We start from the raw sequence: 22,595 nt of genomic DNA on the forward strand, positions 1-22,595 counted from the left end.
CCTGGAGGCGGGAAAAGCAGTCAGTTAGAAGTGGAGTTCAGTGGAGGAGGTTGAAGTGAGAGGAGCAAAGTGGAGAGTGTCTGGTTTGTGGCCCAGGCACTGATAACAAGGTTGGCAGACGGTGGTGGCCGTCTGCAGGAGTGGTGAATCGACGCGGAACCGTAGGACTGGGGTCGGGCGTTGGCCCGCCGGTACCGACCGGGGAGCGAAGTGAAGCCAGCACACACAGGCAGGGCCATCGGACCCCGAATAGGCTTGGAGTCGCCGTCAACAGTCAAATCCGAGTGTGACAGGAACCCCAGGGGTTTCCTAACAGCCAAAGACCCGTTAGAAGGCAACCGTCCGCACCGTGAGGGTATACAGCTACCGCCTAAGGCTACAGACCCAAGGGCCAGCGCCTGCAGGCAAATGGGCTCCTCCGGCATCCATACACCGGGGAGCGGACTACCGTTGGGGATCCATCGTAGTCAAATCAGTACACAAAGGTGCAGGGAAAGACAGCCGCCATCACCTGTCTGGGGAGAGACACTGCAGCCGGCTGTGGGACCCGTCCATCCAACCGTTTGGTTTAGTGAGGACTTTGTGCATCTCTTGCTGAGTGAGTACACCCGTGCCATCCGGCACCGTGCCGCGCTGTCCCTACAACCCTGCACCTCACCGACCCTGCCTCCTCGTCACACCACCGGGCCCCGCGACCACCGACCCCTACCCACGGAGGGGGAAAACAACATCCCAGCTGCTCCCCACCATCGCTCCCGGGATCCCTGTCACCAGCAGCGGTGGTGCCCATCTTCACCACAACTCGTGGGTGGCGTCACTGACTAAATCCCCCAAACCAACCACCCCTTTCACTCACGGGCGAGGAGCGCCGCTCAAGTCCCCGGATCCGGCCCACCGCTTGAGCCACCGAGCAGCAGCAGCTGCAGCAGCGCCGGACCCGAGCGTTAGCGAGCGCAGCGGTGTCCCGCCGCCCGCAACACTATTAGTATAAGTAGGGTGTGGTACTGCCCCATTGGTCAAAGCAGGGATCTGATTACTCCTGCTGAGCTGCTAGATAGCACACACGCCCATTCTGCCTGACTGAACAGCACTACAAAGCTCTAACGGACCAGTAACTCTGGCTGGGCAGAGCCTGCACTGCCCAAAGCTATTATCATGACATCTCCTCTTTCAACATGCCCAGAATGAATACTCTGTCAAGTGATCAAGCACACATTGTTGTAGTAAGCCCAAGTAGGGAAGAGACAAAAAAAGGTTTGCTTTTCCAGCAGAGTCTGGTCCATATATTTTACGCAGTGAGTTCTTCTACAGAAGGTGGAAGGGCCACTTTCAGATTTCATGCAAAATATAAAAGAAGGGGCAATAAACATGGTGTCCCAAAAGAAATTCAATTCACATAATGGCCATACACATAGTGCTACACAAAATCACCCTTCTGCGAATGCATACAAAGGCACCAAGATAATAGTGTGTCACACAGTGAAAATACTGGGGACGGAAATACAATCAAAACGGAGGTGCCATGTTTTTTAAGTGGGGAGTGAAGGGACTTAATCCCTTCTCTAAATCTGCCATTGTCCCTGACCATTAAAGGTAATCTGTCAATCATTTTTTGCTACCCCATTTCAGAGTAGCAGGATATACATTGACGAGCAAAAGGGTAACAATAATGTTTTGAACTTTTGAATTTCAGGTGTCATATCGCACAGTCCACTACATCTCTTAGCGTGAGACGACCTTCATTCTATAGACAATCATCTTGGCTATCGCATACATAAATTTTACTTGCAACTATTTAGCATATGATTAGTTATGCAAATTTTTGTCATGTCACTCCATTATTACTGATTTGCTCCTGGTGGTGGAATTTTTATTTTCTGCCTGTATACTACAAATTACAACCTGTTCTCACATTCACTAATAGCTCAGTGTTTTATTAGGTTGATTTCCATGAGAAAGGTCAGTGGTTTGAATCGAGGAGCAGCCATGAAGATTTCCCAAGAAAAGAGAAACAGCATCATCCAGGTCATCAATTGCAGTCTCATGGCAAAGAAAATTGCCAAACTGCATCATGTGAGTGCCAAGACAGCTGTATGAATATGAAATGAAGTCCGTCCATCCATCCATTCAAAACTAAGAGGAGGACATCCAGGCAAAATATTGGATTCAAGAAGTCAGCTCTCCACAAGGTCTATCAGTTCTGGCATAACAAACACAGCTGTGTAGGCGGCTCCTAAGCTTCATAATAGTGAGATCACAGATGTCCATGCAAGCACCGTGTGATATATGTAACACAAGTATGGAATGGTGACCCGAAAAAATTTGAAGAAGCCACGACTTCAATATCGTCATAAAAAGCGTTTGTTCGAGTTTGCAAAAAAGTACAAAAAGTGGATAGTAGAAGATTGGAAATGGGTGATTTGTAGCAATGAGATGAAAGTCAATAGGGTCTGATGGATTCAGATGGGTCTGGGAGAAAAAAGGGGAAAAAGGGCTAATGGATTGAGAAATTGAAGGAACGTTCAAGTTTGGTGGAGGAAGCCTGATGATATGGTTTTTTTGTACACAGCCAAAGGCCTTTGGATACTTGACCAGGATCAATGGTGGTCACAATGCTGAGCTATATGTGAGTATCCTACAAGAAAAGTTACTTCGTATACTCGAGTACTATGGGTATGAAAAGGACGACATATGTGACACCCTGGCAAAACCAGGTAGTTACAAAAAGAGTTAATCCTCCTTGGCACCAACACAGTCCCCACACAGATATACACCAGCCAATCAGGCCCTACTCACCCCCTCCCCAGGAAAATGGGAGGGAGCGAGAGGATCTTAGGAAGTGCAGAGAGGAGTTAAGTTTCAGTTTTGCTGTAGTCAGTGAAGAGCTGACAGGAGGGGGTTGGAGCTCCCTGGAGAAGGTGGTAGTCGGGGTTGGAGCCCTAAACTACTGGACTAGGTGGCAGTGAGGGCCACAGGCGACGGAGATCCGGTCGCGGGGAACCTGAGGCGACCGGGACAGGGTTGTAGCCCGCCGGTGCCGAGAGAGGGGATCCAGTCCGGAGGCCGTTCAAGCGGACTAGTCCAGACAAGAAAGAGACAGGCAGAGAGTGTGGAACGAAGGGCCCCTGGCTGTATATCTGGCTGTAGGACCTGAAGACACCAGCCAAAGGTGACCGGCCATTGGCAATTTGGTTTGGTTATTGACTCCACACATCAGTGCAGCCTCATCCAGCACCACGACTACCAACTGTAAGTGTCCTATTTCCTGCCTCCTAGAGACTGCTCCCTGCAACCCCTCACCATTCTCTGGGCCACGGGACGTCACCCCCCCTACCTGTGGAGGAGATCCCACCTTGCTGCCCCGCTCCATCAGCCCCGGGCGCCCCATCACCAGGCAGTGGCGGTGCCACCATCATCCCTCACCGCAACCCACGGGTGGCGTCACAGACAACTCCCCTGTAAATATTCCCTTTTCAATCGTGGGCGGCGGACGGCTGCACGAGCCCCGGATCTGGCTGCCACTCGAGCCACAGCCACCGCCCAGATCCGAGTGCCTTGAGTGGCCCCCCGGTTGTGATCTGTCCCCCGCCCGCGACACATAGTGTTCCAGCAGGACAACGGTTTGGATTGGTGAAGAAATGGTTCAATGACAATGAAGTAGAGCTGCTGGATTGGTCTCCACAGTGCCCAGACCTCAACCTAATCAAACATTTGTGGGTAGCATTGAAGAAAAAGCTGTATACATAACGAATTGAGTTTACCAGTATGCACCAAAATTGGGAACATGTAAAAGAGATGTGGGTTCATATATCGATCGAGAGATGCTTAAGTCTGATCGAGAGCATGTCCAGAAGGACTCAGGCAGAAAGCCAAAGGTGGATTTACAAACTAATAATAAAACTAAAAATTTAGATTTTTTAAGAGCAAAACTGGAACAATGCAGTGACATGACAAGAATCTGTATAACTAATTGTATGCTAAATAGTTGGAAGTCAAATTGATGTATGAGATAACCAGATGATTGTCTACAGAATGAAGGTAGTCTCACGCTCAAAGCTCTAATGGATGGTGAGATATGGAGCCTGAAAGTCAAACGGTCAAAATATTGTTACCCTTTTGCTCATCAGTGAAATGTTAGAGACCCTAATTCCAGTGATGTATCTATTACTTGGCTGCTTGCTGTAGTTTTGATCAAATTCCTGTTTCTTCTGCTGCAGAGCAACCAGTTATCTGAATGCTGAAGTCTGTATAACCATGCCCCCACCACTATTGTGCAGCTTTTTGTATACACTGTGCATAGGCAGAAAGCTACCAATGTCTGGTGAAGATCATGAATGTGGAGGACTACATGGCAGCAGGTTTACCAGATATCTAGTGATTATCTCCTTCTGATAAAACATTGATTTGATCAAAACTACAGCAAACAGCCCTAGAAGTGTCACAAGGCTGGAATCAGGGTCTTTGTCTCTACAATATGCTGCTCTCATATTACACAGAATCCTGGTGACAGAATCCCTTTAAGTAATTCTCATCCTCACTTTTAAAGCATGTTAACTAGTGAGATCTTTAAATGTTTTATTTCTCTATTCCTTATTTTACATTTTCATCATGTCCATCAATAACGCTCAGTGTCATTGATGGAGTGAGTCAGTTGAGACCTGTGCAAGCTGCTTTTTGATCAATACATGGTAATGTGCATAGCAGTGACCTTCAATGCTGTGCCTTCTTGGTCTACCTTATCACCAGAGACTGGATGTGTAATGATGTCACGGGAACATACGCTGTCATTTAACATGTAATTTTCCTAATGAAAGACAATCTTCATGAACTAGAAACTCCTGTAATTAACCCCTAATGAAAGCCTTTAGTAATATTACAGTAGCTGGTAAGAGGTTTATTATTATTTATTCTAACAAAGAATTGTACAGGCGCTGGTCAGGTCCAAACTGTCTATGCCCTAGTATAAAAGTCAAAAATCTTATTTATCATTTCTGCCTTCCTTCTGTATACAGAATGGGATCAGTGAGCACTGAGTATACAATGGGGCAAGTAGAAGATCTATTGCATGTCCAGTTCCAGGAATAATATAGTTAATGTAATAAGGTAAGCTGTGATAAAGAAAAAATTAATAAATGTAAAACATTAGTTACTAAACAAAACTAATGAAAAACCCAAATAATCCTCCTCCAAACAATGTCAGAACAGAAGCCCAAGCTCCAATGTGCCAACACAGTAAATAACCAATAGTTGGTAGACTAATCCACCTGAAATGGTTCCCTAACCAATAGCATACAAAGACCTGTGTGCTAAAATGTATATTCCTCTGACTCTCAACATGTTCCTCTCTCACTAAGGGCTCGCTCACACTGGTCCAAGTGCGATCCAACAAAAAATCACTCAGACAAATATTATTCTATAGGGCTGTGCACAAGTCCAATTTTTTCCTTGGATCTGTCTGAGGAACAAATTGCATCATGCCCAAGTTGCCTCCGCAAATCACATAGCACTCTGTCGTGTAAGTTATGACATCAAAGTGATATCCGATTTTTACGCACTGACAGAATGGAGAACACAGATAATTTTTTTTTCCTCTTTTCTCCACATGTGGGAAAATTGGAATACACTCTGATTGCACTCTGATCACACTCTGGTCAGTGTGTGTGAGAGGGCTGATGAGTCAGCTGCAGTGTCTCCTGATGAGCCAGCTGCAATGTCACCTCCCGGCCACCCGAGGGATGTCTGCGCAGCCTTTGAGGAGGATAGAGAGATAGGAAAAGAGACAGAACAAGGAGACTCTGAGTTGAAGTGGCTGCCTGTTTCTTGGTCTGATCTGGATACATGGAGTGTTAGAGACAGGCTGCATACTGCTGTGCGAGCAGACCTGAAATGTGAGAGAGAGCCTGCCGATTGCTGTCTGAGCAGAGGCCACGCAGCTGCGTATCACTGTATATAAATGGCTCTAAGAGAGAGAACTGTGAGCGGAACGGTTTGTCCTGGTGATACGGACATGAGACCTTCATATCAGACTGTGACTTATACCCTGAGGTGATCTGTCCCCGTGATTGCTGATGCTATAGAGAACTGCTGCAAAGCCGGAAGTGGAGCAGATACCCCTTTGTGCCAGAGACCTTCCTCGATAAATATGTTGGAACTGTAAGTCCTGAGCTCAGGGCCCACCTATATCTTTCTGTTTTTGCTGGCAAGTGTGCACACTTATGTGGTAGTGGTTTTGACACCAAAACAGGTATAATCCATAATAGTTGTCACGGCTGCAGAACTGAACCTTACTTACTGTGTATTTCTGCTAGAAGGTGTTTAACCCCGGGGTACTTTCCTGTTTGTTAATATGTATGAGAGAAGGGCGGGGGAATAGAGATTTGGCTAAGATTGTTAATTGGCGTGCTGGTCCAGAGACAGCTCCTTATTACACCCAGTGATTTACACCGTCTAGTGCTTCCGGAAGTTCCTGGTTAGGTAAATTGCTTCCTGCTTGTTCCTGTCCTACTGGAATCGGTCTCTAGACCAGCACACTGATCCTGGTGTAGTTACCGGGTGTTTGTACATTAATTGGTGTCTATATTCTCTTCTCATACTGAGTTTTATTTCCAGTTTCCCTTACTGGGTTATAAAGAGTTTACAGTTAAACCTAGTCTGGTTTCCTCGTTCATGGCCCACTGTATCCTGAAAGTAACCTCTCAGTTCCACAAGAGCAATTAGAATAATTGATCAAATTTTTTCGGATGAGAAAAAAAATATCATTTGAAACAAGCCTTAGAGAGGTTACTCAGGAGAAAAAAGGATCCACAAAAGAACACCAAATTACAGAGCACAACATTCTACTGCCTCTGGATGCACCCATCATGGCAGTCTGGATGGTGGCGTGTGGTCAATCGCAAATGCCATGTCAAATAAAGTTCCAGAAAAGGAAGTGACATAGGCATTGCACATTGTAAGCAAATTATTTACATATATACTGTATATATAATGTAGGGAATCAGCTCAGGTAGACAATGGCAGGGACACAGTAAAGAGGCACACACAGGTGTCAGACCAAAAAGTCAATGTTTTATTCCCACTGATAAGCATAAAAGCACAGTCTTACTTCAGACACGAATGCAAAGGAAAAGTCCAGCTTGACAAAAAAAAAACAAAATTACTAACTGAAAACATGTAAGGTATTAATGTTTTAATGTTTTGTTTAAATATTATTTGTTTTTAATATAGCAAAATATAAAAAAAAATAAAAAGTTTGATATTTTCCACTGTTCAACACTAGGGGGAGCAGCTGCTGAAATCCTACACAAAATCCCACTGTAGAATTAGCTCACATTACAGCTGCAGTAAAAGTGGGTGGAGTCTGCTCTCCTGTGTGTGATGCCACAGCTCTCCTTCCAAATCTGGGTGTTTCCAATAGGATAAGAGAATGAAGTTTAGGATCACAGTGTGGAGCCATTTTGTTGGTGACCACAAATGTCTAAAGTGTCACCAAGGACAGCTGCATAGTGCTGCCCACATAGCGTTTTGCATGCCCCGGTCCAGCAATGCTCTGCCGCATGCACGCCTACCCGCAATCTTCTGTCACATGTAGGCCCGCAATGCTCTGCCACGCGCACGCAATTCTGTGCCACATGCATGACCACACACAATGCTCTGCCACATGCACGCACACAGTGTGTGTATATGTGTGTACAGTGTGTATATACTGTGTGTGTGTGACCGAGCACTCAGCATGAGGGCGGCGGAACCAGTGTGTGTATATACTATATACTGTATACTGTGTGTATATACTGTGTGTGACAAAGCAACATGAGGGCGGCGGAGCCAGTGTGTGTATATGTGACGCCCCTGGACTATCAGGTCGTCACAGGGTATTGCACAATCTGCCCTCCCATGCAATATCCACCTCCTTCTTGGTTATGGGTCCCCAACTACATGGTGTTGACTACATCAGCTAATCAAAATCCTAGGTACACTCTGCACCACACCCACCAGACACACCAGTGGACGGCCTGAGTGGAATAGGGCCGCCCACTTGGGGGGTTGGTTAGGGGAGGTCAGGAGTGTCAGTCAAGAAAGTTGAAGTTTGGAAGTGAAGGAGAGAGGAGGTCAGGAGCAGGGCTCCTAGGAAGCTATCTAGGTGGCACACAGTGGTCGGGGCCTAGAAGGAGCTGGACCCCCAGTCGCAGGGGATCGTGGCACGGGGCACGGAACTGTCGAGGAGGACAGCCGGTGGCGTTGCACCATCATTGGGCTGGGACCAGGGTCAGGGAGTAGCTTCAGGCAACCTGACAATTTACTCGACGAGAACGGAGACTTCAAGATCCGCTCTCCACCCACTCCAATATCAGGGTACTAGCGCAACGAGGGGGATAGGACTTTCCACTCAAACGGTCCAGAAAATCCAAAGCGTGAACCCTGAGAGCAAGCTCCCACACTTAGCCATAGTGGGGAGCGGGACCCAACTAGTTCCATACTACCGGGACCAACAGAAAAGTAAACTTAGTGCCAGGAGGCAGGTCACAGATCACCTGGCAGCACCATTGGGGACCAGACCCGAACTAGCTCCCCTCAGCGGCAGCAGTATCCAGTATCCAGAACTTTGGTTTATCTAGAGCCAGTGTGTGTATATACTATATACCGTGTGTACTGTCTGTATATACTGTGTGTGTGACCGAGCAGCATGAGGGAGGTGGAGCCAGCGTGTGTATATACCAGTGACGGCGAACCTATGGCACGCGTGCCAGAGAGGGCACGCAGAGCCCTCTCTGCTGGCACGCGCGTCCTTGCCTCAGGCAGAATCGTACTGCCGTTTTGAATTGCTGGCGCGCTAGCGCTAGCAGTTCAAAGTTGTGACTGTCAGATCGGAGGAGACATTGCTCCTCCCGCTGACACCCCCCGCATCGTCATTAAGCCCGATTGTCGCATACCATGATGTGACGGCCGCTGCCTCAGGCAGAATCGTACTGCCGCTTTAAATTGCTGGCGCGCTAGCGCTAGCAGTTCAGAGTTGTGACTGTCAGATCGGAGGAGACATTGCTCCTCCCGCTGACACCCCCCCCGCAGCGTCATTAAGCCCGACACTGTCTCATACCTTGATGTGACGGTGACGGCGCCGACGTCATCACGTGTTGTGGCCGCGGGAATAGAGAAGACTTGAGGAGACCAGGAGCGAACAGCGGTGAAGTGGGAGTAGGAAGGTGAGTAGTACGATTTTTTTTTTTTTTTACTATCTAGAGGCGACTAAAAAGTAACAAATAAAAACTGAGTGGGCACAGTATTACAAGGATCTGGATGGGCACAGTATTACAAGGATCTGGATGGGCACAGTATTACAAGGATCTGGATGGGCACAGTATTACAAGGATCTGGATGGGCACAGTATTACAAGGATCTGGATGGGCACAGTATTACAAGGATCTGGATGGGCACAGTATTACAAGGATCTGGATGGGCACAGTATTACAAGGATCTGGATGGGCACAGTATTACAAGAATCTGGATGGGGCACAGTATTACACGGATCTGGATGGGGCACAGTATTACAAGAATCTGGATGGGGCACAGTATTACACGGATCTGGATGGGGCACAGTATTACAAGGATCTGGATGGGCACAGTATTACAAGGATCTGGATGGGCACAGTATTACAAGGATCTGGATGGGGCACAGTATTACAAGGATCTGGATGGGGCACAGTATTACAAGGATCTGGATGGGCACAGTTTTACAAGGATCTGGATGGGCACAGTATTACAAGGATCTGGATGGGCACAGTATTACAAGGATCTGGATGGGCACAGTATTACAAGGATCTGGATGGGCACAGTATTACAAGGATCTGGATGGGGCACAGTATTACAAGGATCTGGATGGGGCACAGTATTACAAGGATCTGGATGGGCACAGTTTTACAAGGATCTGGATGGGCACAGTATTACAAAGATCTGGATGGGGCACAGTATTACAAGAATCTGGATGGGGCACAGTATTACAAGGATCTGGATGGGGCACAGTATTACAAGAATCTGGATGGGGCACAGTATTACAAGAATCTGGATGGGGCACAGTATTACAAGAATCTGGATGGGGCACAGTATTACAAGAATCTGGATGGGGCACAGTATTACAAGGATCTGGATGGGCACAGTATTACAAGGATCTGGATGGGCACAGTATTACAAGGATCTGGATGGGCACAGTATTACAAGGATCTGGATGGGCACAGTATTACAAGGATCTGGATGGGCACAGTATTACAAGGATCTGGATGGGCACAGTATTACAAGGATCTGGATGGGCACAGTATTACAAGGATCTGGATGGGCACAGTATTACAAGGATCTGGATGGGCACAGTATTACAAGGATCTGGATGGGGCACAGTATTACAAGAATCTGGATGGGGCACAGTATTACAAGAATCTGGATGGGGCACAGTATTACAAGAATCTGGATGGGGCACAGTATTACAAGAATCTGGATGGGGCACAGTATTACAAGGATCTGGATGGGGCACAGTATTACAAGGATCTGGATGGGGCACAGTATTACAAGGATCTGGATGGGGCACAGTATTACAAGGATCTGGATGGGCACAGTATTGCAAGGATCTGGATGGGCACAGTATTACAAGGATCTGGATGGGCACAGTATTACAAGGATCTGGATGGGCACAGTATTACAAGGATCTGGATGGGCACAGTATTACAAGGATCTGGATGGGCACAGTATTACAAGGATCTGGATGGGCACAGTATTACAAGGATCTGGATGGGCACAGTATTACAAGGATCTGGATGGGCACAGTATTACAAGGATCTGGATGGGGCACAGTATTACAAGGATCTGGATGGGGCACAGTATTACAAGGATCTGGATGGGCACAGTTTTACAAGGATCTGGATGGGCACAGTATTACAAGGATCTGGATGGGGCACAGTATTACAAGAATCTGGATGGGGCACAGTATTACAAGAATCTGGATGGGGCACAGTATTACAAGGATCTGGATGGGCACAGTATTACAAGGATCTGGATGGGCACAGTATTACAAGGATCTGGATGGGCACAGTATTACAAGGATCTGGATGGGCACAGTATTACAAGGATCTGGATGGGCACAGTATTACAAGGATCTGGATGGGCACAGTATTACAAGGATCTGGATGGGCACAGTATTACAAGGATCTGGATGGGCACAGTATTACAAGGATCTGGATGGGCACAGTATTACAAGGATCTGGATGGGCACAGTATTACAAGAATCTGGATGGGGCACAGTATTACAAGAATCTGGATGGGGCACAGTATTACAAGAATCTGGATGGGGCACAGTATTACAAGAATCTGGATGGGGCACAGTATTACAAGGATCTGGATGGGGCACAGTATTACAAGGATCTGGATGGGGCACAGTATTACAAGGATCTGGATGGGGCACAGTATTACAAGGATCTGGATGGGCACAGTATTGCAAGGATCTGGATGGGCACAGTATTACAAGGATCTGGATGGGCACAGTATTACAAGGATCTGGATGGGCACAGTATTACAAGGATCTGGATGGGCACAGTATTACAAGGATCTGGATGGGCACAGTATTACAAGGATCTGGATGGGGCACAGTATTACAAGGATCTGGATGGGGCACAGTATTACAAGGATTTGGATGGGGCACAGTATTATATGTATCTGGATGGGGCACAGTATTATATGTATCTGGATGGGGCACAGTATTATATGTATCTGGATGGGCACAGTATTACAAGGATCTGGATGGGCACAGTATTATATGTATCTGGATGGGCACAGTATTACAAGGATCTGGATGGGCACAGTATTACAAGGATCTGGATGGGCACAGTATTACAAGGATCTGGATGGGCACAGTATTACAAGGATCTGGATGGGCACAGTATTACAAGGATCTGGATGGGCACAGTATTACAAGGATCTGGATGGGCACAGTATTACAAGGATCTGGATGGGCACAGTATTACAAGGATCTGGATGGGCACAGTATTACAAGGATCTGGATGGGCACAGTATTACAAGGATCTGGATGGGCACAGTATTACAAGAATCTGGATGGGGCACAGTATTACAAGAATCTGGATGGGGCACAGTATTACAAGAATCTGGATGGGGCACAGTATTACAAGAATCTGGATGGGGCACAGTATTACAAGGATCTGGATGGGGCACAGTATTACAAGGATCTGGATGGGGCACAGTATTACAAGGATCTGGATGGGGCACAGTATTACAAGGATCTGGATGGGCACAGTATTGCAAGGATCTGGATGGGCACAGTATTACAAGGATCTGGATGGGCACAGTATTACAAGGATCTGGATGGGCACAGTATTACAAGGATCTGGATGGGCACAGTATTACAAGGATCTGGATGGGCACAGTATTACAAGGATCTGGATGGGGCACAGTATTACAAGGATCTGGATGGGGCACAGTATTACAAGGATTTGGATGGGGCACAGTATTATATGTATCTGGATGGGGCACAGTATTATATGTATCTGGATGGGGCACAGTATTATATGTATCTGGATGGGCACAGTATTACAAGGATCTGGATGGGCACAGTATTATATGTATCTGGATGGGCACAGTATTATCTGGATGGGCACAGTATTATATGTATCTGGATGGGCACAGTATTATATGCATCTGGATTGGGCACAGTATTATATGGTTCTGGATGGGCACAGTATTATATGTATCTGGATGGGCACAGTATTATCTGTATCTGGATGGGGCACAGTATTATATGTATCTGGATGGGGCACAGTATTATATGTATCTGGATGGGCACAGTATTACAAGGATCTGGATGGGCACAGTATTATATGTATCTGGATGGGCACAGTATTATATGTATCTGGATGGGCACAGTATTATATGCATCTGGATTGGGCACAGTATTATATGGTTCTGGATGGGCACAGTATTATCTGTATCTGGATGGGGCACAGTATTATCTGTATCTGGATGGGGCACAGTATTATATGTATCTGGATGGGGCACAGTATTATATGTATCTGGATGGGGCACAGTATTATATGTATCTGGATGGGCACAGTATTACAAGGATCTGGATGGGCACAGTATTATATGTATCTGGATGGGCACAGTATTATATGCATCTGGATTGGGCACAGTATTATATGGTTCTGGATGGGCACAGTATTATATGTATCTGGATGGGCACAGTATTATCTGTATCTGGATGGGGCACAGTATTATATGTATCTGGATGGGCACAGTATTACAATGATCTGGATGGGCACAGTATTATATGTATCTGGATGGGCACAGTATTATCTGGATGGGCACAGTATTATATGTATCTGGATGGGCACAGTATTATCTGGATGGGCACAGTATTATATGTATCTGGATGGGCACAGTATTATCTGGATGGGCACAGTATTATATGTATCTGGATGGGCACAGTATTACAAGGATCTGGGTGGGGCACAGTACTAGATGGAGAGTATCAGGATGGGAACATTACATGTGCTGTGGATGTGGAGTGGGGGGGGGCCATGGAACCAGTCTTATTGGAGAGGTGGTGAACACAGTAATTAAAAGTTAAAGTGCACCTGTCACACGTTTGGCGGCTGTTGGCAATCTTAGCACCCGGACCGCCAGCGAAACTTTTGACATGTCTTTGATAGGTACAATTTAAGTTATATATATTTTTCTTTTGTCAAATGTGGAGCTGCAGCCAATATATATTTTTTCAGTTCACAGTGAAGCTTTCCGAGCCAGCCAGCTTTCCGAGCCAGCCAGCTTTTCAAAGCCAGCCAGCTTTTCCAAGCTAGACAGCTTTTCCAAGACAGCCCAGCCAGATTTTCCGAGCCAGCCAGCTTTTCCGAGCCAGCCAGCTTTTCAAAGCCAGCAAGCTTTTCCGAGCCAGACAGCTTTTCCGAGCCAGCCAGCTTTTCCGAGCCAGCCAGCTTTTCAAAGCCAGCAAGCTTTTCCAAGCCAGTCCATCCAGCTTCTCCGAGCCAGCCAGCCTGCTTTTCCAAGCCAGACAGCTTTTCCAAGCCAGCCCAGCCAGCTTTCCGAGCCAGCCAGCCTGCTTTTCCAAGCCAGACAGCTTTTCCAAGCCAGCCCAGCCAGCTTTCCGAGCCAGCCAGCCTGCTTTTCCAAGCCAGACAGCTTTTCCAAGCCAGCCCAGCCAGCTTTCCGAGCCAGCCAGCCTGCTTTTCCAAGCCAGACAGCTTTTCCAAGCCAGCCCAGCCAGCTTTCCGAGCCAGCCAGCCTGCTTTTCCAAGCCAGACAGCTTTTCCAAGCCAGCCCAGCCAGCTTTCCGAGCCAGCCAGCCTGCTTTTCCAAGCCAGACAGCTTTTCCAAGCCAGCCCAGCCAGCTTTCCGAGCCAGCCAGCCTGCTTTTCCAAGCCAGACAGCTTTTCCAAGCCAGCCCAGCCAGCTTTCCGAGCCAGCCAGCCTGCTTTTCCAAGCCAGACAGCTTTTCCAAGCCAGCCCAGCCAGCTTTCCGAGCCAGCCAGCTTTCCGAGCCAGCCAGCTTTCCGAACCAGCCAGCTTTTCCGAGCCAGCCAGCTTTTCCGAGCCAGCCAGCTTTTCAAATCCAGCAAGCTTTTCAAATCCAGCAAGCTTTTCAAATCCAGCAAGCTTTTCAAAGCCAGCAAGCTTTTCAAAGCCAGCAAGCTTTTCCAAGCCAGTCCATCCAGCTTCTCCGAGCCAGCCCATCCAGCTTTTCCGAGCCAGCCAGCTTTTCCAAGCTAGCCCAGCCAGCTTTCCGATCCAGCCAGCTTCTCCGAGACAGCCAGCTTTTCTGAGACAACCAGCTTTTCCGAGACAGCCAGCTTCCCTTGCTACTTTCCAAGCTAATCAGGACTCAGAAGTTGGCAGCCACCAGATATGAGTACAGCAAAAAAAGCAAAAACAGATAGTGGAAGATCATTCCAAGAGGTCTGGACAGAGTCATTTGGAGTTATTGAACGCAGTGGGAAAGCGTTATGTACTCTGTGTAATGAAAGTGTTGTGTGTCGCACATCAAGTGTCAGACGGCACTTTGACACCAACCACAAAAATGTTGCCCAACTAAGTGAAACTGAACGAAAAGAGTTTCTTGAAGGCAAATTGAGAAAATATAATTCCCAGTCTCTTAGTTTTTGCAACTATCTTTCTCCAAGTAGAACAAATCATCTGACAGCTGCCAGTTTTCAAATGTCCCTGGTCTTAGAAAAAGATGGTAAGCCCCTCTCTGATGGGGAAATTATCAAAGCAGCCATGTTGTCTGGGAGTAATTCTCTTTTTCATGATTTGCCAAATAAAGATAAAATTAGTCAATGCATCTCTGAGATGCCACTTAGCAGAAATACTGTTAAAGATCGAGTCCAGCGCATGGCAAGTGATGTTAGTCAGCAGCTCACCACTGACCTACAAAAGGCAGCTTGTTACTCAATGTGCTTAGATGAAAGCACAGATGTAAAAAATCACGCAAGACTAGCAGTAATTTTGCGTTATGCTGCTGGAGACACTATGAGAGAGGAGCTGGTGAAACTGTTATCCTTGCCTGAAAGAACACAAGGGATAGATATCCACAATGCTGTGATGGAGGCTTTTTTGTCACAAGACATAAGACCAGAAAAAGTTGTTTCAATTACTAGTGATGGGGCACCTTCTATGGTGGGTAAATCATCTGGTTTCATACAGTTCTTTGTTAAAGAAATAAAACATGAAGTCATTCAGTTACATTGTATTATACATCAAGAAGCTCTCTGTGCCAGGGAAAGTAGCAAAAAATTTGAGGATGTCCTTAAAGATGTCACAAAAATGGTTAATTACATCATAGCTCGTGCTCTAAATTCTCGACAATTTCAAGCACTTCTTGAGGAGGTTCAGGCACAGTATAATTGCTTACTTATGTACAATAATGTCCGGTGGCTGAGCAGAGGACAAGTCCTGGAGAGATTTGTAGCTTGCTTGGAAGAAATTAGGCTGTTTATGAATGAAAAAGGGCAGGAATATCCACAGCTCACTTGACCACTGAGGAAGGATTCTCCGGTCGTGATGGTTAGTATACCCAACTTAACCTAATAAATAACACACCGACTGCATGTGACTTGGTTAAACAAATTGGCCACAGCAGCCTTTATTACCTATTATTAACATTCTAACACAAGGGGGCGCCGTCCAACGGGCGACCCCAAACAAATAATAGGTAACACATAAATAATAACAGTACATGTAACCCCATGTAGGCCCGGTCCAGAAACCACTTCCTCCACCAATATCCCTGGCCGCAACACTCCGACCCAGAGATGAGGTATTAATCACCCCGTGGATTAATACCCCCCAAACCTTGCAGAACCCCGTGCCTGCAATTTACCGGAACCCGGAGACACCATACCAAGACAGTGCCTCTCAGTCCAGCCACCAATCCCTTACAACCGCCTCTGGACCAGACCTACCCCCGCTGCTGCGACAGAACATACGACTCTTTTTAACCTGTATTCCCTTTTTTTTTTTTTTTTTTTTTAAAAACCTGCATCATTCCATTTTCTCATTTTGTTTTCACTTTTTTTTTTTAAAAAAAACAAAACATAGCCAAAACGAACTCGCAAAACACAAGGGCGGGTGGGCGGGAATCCTTTGCTGTCCGGAGTCACAAGGAAGGTAAGACCCCTCCCCTATAGTTTATATACTAGCCCCCTCCCCACCCTACAGTGACCCTATTCCACCAATCCCCTATAAGGGCCCATAATGCCCTTTAATTCACTTTATTAACCCCTCACTCCCTCCCTTCCCACTGGTCATGTCGCCCCTCCCCCCTATGGGGTCCATGGCTTTCTTGACCACTGAGGAAGGATTCTCCGGTCGTGATGGTTAGTATACCCAACTTAACCTAATAAATAACACACCGACTGCATGTGACTTGGTTAAACAAATTGGCCACAGCAGCCTTTATTACCTATTATTAACATTCTAACACAAGGGGGCGCCGTCCAACGGGCGACCCCAAACAAATAATAGGTAACACATAAATAATAACAGTACATGTAACCCCATGTAGGCCCGGTCCAGAAACCACTTCCTCCACCAATATCCCTGGCCGCAACACTCCGACCCAGAGATGAGGTATTAATCACCCCGTGGATTAATACCCCCCAAACCTTGCAGAACCCCGTGCCTGCAATTTACCGGAACCCGGAGACACCATACCAAGACAGTGCCTCTCAGTCCAGCCACCAATCCCTTACAACCGCCTCTGGACCAGACCTACCCCCGCCACAGGACAGGACACGTGACACCTTACGTGGCCTGGACCCGCCACACACCCAAGGCTTGCTCCACCATCACGCAAACCCAAGGCCCATAGGTCAGAACCAATCACAGTAAGGTGAACCCCATCACCCTTTCGAAACTGCTACTTTGGCGACTCCAGATCCGCACGTCACACTACAATACCGCCGTTTCTCCGCACGAAACACGCAACCACCCTGTTCACATGAGCCCGGGCGCAATTCAGCTTCTCAACGGACCGTGCCCCCCTCCACACCAATGTGGCCACAATCCGACCATACCACTATCAAACCCGGATACCTGGTCCATAAACGCAATAGATCCATCTTGATGTCCCGGATCAAATCACGTGATGCCTGCGCTCCCAATTCATTTCCCCCCCCACGTGCAAAACCAACACGTTCGGAGGTCTATCCACCCTGCCATAGCATTCAAACTCCGTCACGACCCTGCTCCATTCCATGCCCCGCACACCGAACCACTTGACCAACGCAAGCGATCTGTCCCCACCAAACTGACCATTCAGGCGAGCGTCGGCCCGACGGGCCCCCCAGAACACGAAGGAGTACCCCAGAATCCATATCAGGCAAATTCCTACAACCACAGAAACTTTAACAAACACACCCCACCAACACTAATTTGCAGCAAGGAACCCCGACAAAGCCACAACCAACTACTCCATAAAGCCCTCACTGGGACAACAACTGTGGGCGTACATAACCCCGAAAACGATAAGACTCCCACCAACCGATTCGTCTCACCATGTCATCACCCAGGCCACAACGCGAAGCCTCCGCAGCCGCCCCGATCCTGAAGGAATGAGGCCCGTAATCTCCCGGGCATTCCCCCGCACAGCGCAAACAACTCCTCAGTACGGCCACAAACTGGTAACGAGACAACCAAGACCCATCCACGTGTCGTAACAGCGGGCCCAGAAGACCGCCTTCCTCACCATCTGCACCGGGCACAACGCATCCATCACAACCAACCTGCCTCGACCCATCTGGTCTGTTTTTGGACCGCTTAAGCCGACACTCTACTCTCCGTCCCACCACTGCCACAACCTCGGACATCAGACCACCCCCCCTGAACCTGGAAGGGCTCACCAACGCCCCAAAAAAAAAGGCTAACACAAAAGCCGTTTCAAAAGCACCCTCTCATAAACTGAGACACAAATTTCCCGCAAACCATCCACCAATCGCCATAACAAAACCAAAGAAACGGGCCGCCTAGTGTCCCGCTCCTTCGCCCCTTTACGAAAACCCTTCAAGGCCTGCCGCACCCAAAATTCCGCGGCACGCCCCACTCACCCCTGACCTTCAACCAAAAAAGGCCACAGCCGCCACCCTAAGTATCACTGCTGATGCTGACTTCCCAGCCCTGAAATCCCCGCTCACCAGTGCCAGTAGCGCCAACAAGTAATTTGCTCGCCCGTCACCAAACATAACTCCCAGCAGCTCCTGCCACTCACCGAATTCCTAATTAAACCCGCAATCAATGCCTCACCAGGCTCCACAAGTCCTCTGGACACGCTGCTCCGATCTCGTCTGCCCCCCGGCATTAACTCCCACAACCTGCGGACTGAAAATGAGATAAAGCGTCCGCCACCCCGTTATCACCCCCACCACATGTTTCGCAACTACATGAACGTTCCACAGTAAACACTTGAGCACCAAATGCCGCAGATAAGCCACTACCGGTCCGGACTTCTGCTGACAAGCTGTTTATCGCATGCACCATCGCCCGATTATCGCAGTGACAGCACACTTTACGTCCTGAAAAATTGCGACCCCCCCACAATTCCACCGTCACCACGATCGGAAATAACCAAAGCAAGGCCAGATTCCTTACCAGACCAACCTGCCGCCATTCCTCAGGCCACCTCCCAACGTACCAATGTCCCTGAAAAAGGGGGTGACGAAACCCGCCGACCCGGCCGCGTCCCTGTACAGTTCGAGCACACCATTGGGCACCACCGTCTTCAACCACAAGGCTCGGCCGTTAAAACATTGCAAGAAAAACATCCCAAACCAGAAAATCCTCCTTGATCTCCCGCGTGACCCGCACAAAGTGTGCCGGGGGGGCCGTACGCCTGCCATAGCTGCCGCCAAAATCCTGGCGAACACCCGCCCCATTGGCATAAGCCTGCACGTTAAGTTCAACTTCCCGAGCAAAGACTGCACCACCTTCAGCCGCCCTTTCCGTGCTGCCAGCAGTGCTGCTACCACTCACCACAAGTCCACCATCTTCCCCTCCGGCAGCCTGCATTCCATAGCCAAAGAGGCAATCTCAATCCCCAAAAAACCGCATAACCATCGCCGGCCCCTCCGATTTATCCTGTGCCAAAATGAATCCCAAAGCTATCCGCCACTCTCTGTAAGGCGAACAACGAGCCAGCGCAAACCATGGATCCCGCCGGACCGACACCAAGAAAATCATCTAGATAGTGGATAATGGAGGACAAGCCAGACACGTCCCGCACCACCCACTCAGCCAAGGAACTAAACGCCACAAAATACAACAAGAAATTGAAACAGCCCATAGGCAAACAACGATCAACATAAACTCATCACCCCACCAGCAACCCAGAAGGTGCTGGCTCTCCGGATGCACCGGCAGCAAACGAAACGCCGATTCTACATCCACCTTTGCCATCAATGCACCGCGTCCCGCCGCCCGCACCAAGTCCAGCGCCTTGTCAAACGAGACGTAGTACACTGCCGACAATTCTGGAGCGATGCCATCATTCACTGACGACCCCCCCGGAAATGAAAGATGATGGATGAGCCAAAATTTATCCGGCTCCGTCTTTGGCACCACCCCCAACAGGGACACCACCAGATTACTGCACGGCGGGCTCTCAAATGGACCCCCCATCCTGCCCAACTCAACCTCTGTCCCCAACTTCCATAGGGTGGTCCCTCGCCGACCGTAAAGTACGACAAAACCGGAGGCAATGCCTCAACCGCTGACGGAATCTGAAAACCGTATAAAACCAAACCGCAAAATTGACGCCGCTGCCCCGTCCGGATACCTATGTAAATGGCGCCATTGCCCCTATGTTCACTGGCGTCCTCCCTTTTACCAAACCCGTCCCCCCGCAGCCGGAGCACTCATGCTCGAACCTGCATGCTGCCCCAAATTTGCACCGGCCGTCGTTAACTTGCCAGCACACTCCCTTTTTCTGGGTACCCGAGGGCCCGGCTCCCGTTCCCCCCGGCGCCGCCATGAAAGGGCTGGCTCGGGGCCGCCATTAAACGCATCCATAAGGAAATGTCCTCATGGTCCCACCGCATGCCGGGCCGCAACGCCTTCCGCTGCCTAAACTGCTCATCATACCGCAGCCATGGCAAGCCCCTGTCCGTGCGATACGCCTCCCCCATTGCATCCAGATAACCAAACAGAGCCGAGCAGTGCTCCGGCTCCTTTTCCCCTATTACACTTGCCAAAATTGCGAACGCCTGCAGCCAATTGGAAAAGGAACGAGGAATGAGCCTATAACGGCGTTTTTCTTCCTCTTCCCTTTCCCTCTTGGAGTCGTTCGGCTTCACCTTGTCCAGATTAAATTTTTTTTTTTTTTTTTTTTTTTGTTTTTTAGGGTAGCAGGGAAAATATCTTCACATACTCCCCCTTCCAAATCTTGTCCCTCACCTCCCTCTTGAGGTGAGCCCCTAACGGTCCTTCAAAGCACACGTAAACTTGGCCCTATCATCCAAACGCACCACCTCATCCCCATTTACCTTTTCTACCGCTGTTTACCCCGCGGGCTCCACTACTCCACCAACCGCACCCGTCCCTATCGGCGCCGCCTCGCTGCTGACCGACGCTGCGCCATCCACCGCCGACCCGTCCATGCCGCTGCTGCCGCCGGCGCGCGCGCGCGCTAAACCCCGCAACTGACTAAACAATGCTGACCCCCCCCTCTGGCGCTGCCGTGCCCGCAGCCACCTCCCCAAAACTAGCAACCCGCGCCGCAAGCAATGCCGAATCCACGGCTAGCTCACCCGACCGTGGCGCAGAAATGGAAATTGGTACCGCGACGTCCTCCGCCATCTACTCGTCAGATTCGTCCCCCGACCTGAGGGCTCCCTCTTCTTCCTCGCTGTAGGCGTCCTCCACCATTCCAGCTCCAGAGGACGCAGCCGATGCGTCCCCTCCACCACGGCCGCCCTCCTGGGCCGCCGCGTGGGCACTGGTGGTCGACATCCGTCGCTTGCTGTGCGGCGACAGCCCACGAGACCGTCCTGTCCCCTGGGCCGCCGCTGACCGAGGCCTCTTCCTGGAGGAGCCGCTCCCCGGACTCAGGGGGCTCCCCACCGTCGTCCCTCGCCCTCCAGGGCCTCCGACCAGAACCTTCCACTGGTCCTCCCCCGCCCGGGGGAGACCGCGGCCGCCGGGCGCAGTGCAGCTGATATGAGGGACCTGGCAGTCACCGCCGGGCTCCCGCCGTCCCCCCTACTCTCCCCAGCCTTGCAGGTATCCGGGTGGCGCCTGCCCACACCGGTCCCCCTGCTGGCTGCCTGCGCTCGGCTCCCCCACGATCCTTGGAGGGTACTGCCGGCCTCATTCCTCTGCCGGGCACGCTCCTGTGTGGTAGCTGCCGCCAGGACGTGCCCCACCGCCGGGGGCCTGGCGTCCAGAGCGGGCCCCAGGCTGGACACGCCCCCTCCCCGGGCCTCCGTCCCGCGCCGGGCACGCCCCCGATCCCGGGCTGCCGCCGGCCTGGAAAATTGAGCCCGAGGCCTGGGACCGGAAGTAGGCCCCAGGCCGGGCCCGCCCCCATCCAGGCCACCGCTGGCCTCACATCATCGCCGGGCTCGCTCCCGGCCGGGAGACGCCGCAGGGGTTCGGACTCCAGCCCGAGGCCGGAGACCGGAAGAAGGCCCCCGGACTGGCCACGCCCCCTTCTCGGCCACCGCGGCCTCGCCGGAGATTCCTCCCGGCGGCCGGGGCAGACGCAGGGAGCTGCCGCTGCCCGCCCCGCCGCGGAGGGTCCCGAGGGGGGCTCTCGCTGTGCCTCCTTGCCCCCCCTGCGCCTGGGGAATATCGGATGGGGGGGGCCTGGAACGCCGCCCGCATCTATGGGGGGGTGCAAGGGGCAGGTGCCGACGGGGAAGCCCAGGCAGCCCTGACGTGGGACTGCACTGCCTGGGCCCCGTGCACCGCCATCGCCGATCTGAGGAGCCTATCGAGCTCCTGGAGGTCCGCCATGCTGGGTCCGTGGTCCTGGGTCTGAATCCTTTGCTGTCCGGAGTCACAAGGAAGGTAAGACCCCTCCCCTATAGTTTATATACTAGCCC

The sequence above is a fragment of the Anomaloglossus baeobatrachus genome, chromosome 5 (assembly GCF_048569485.1).
Source record: "Anomaloglossus baeobatrachus isolate aAnoBae1 chromosome 5, aAnoBae1.hap1, whole genome shotgun sequence".
NCBI classification, from domain to species: Eukaryota; Metazoa; Chordata; class Amphibia; order Anura; family Aromobatidae; genus Anomaloglossus; species Anomaloglossus baeobatrachus.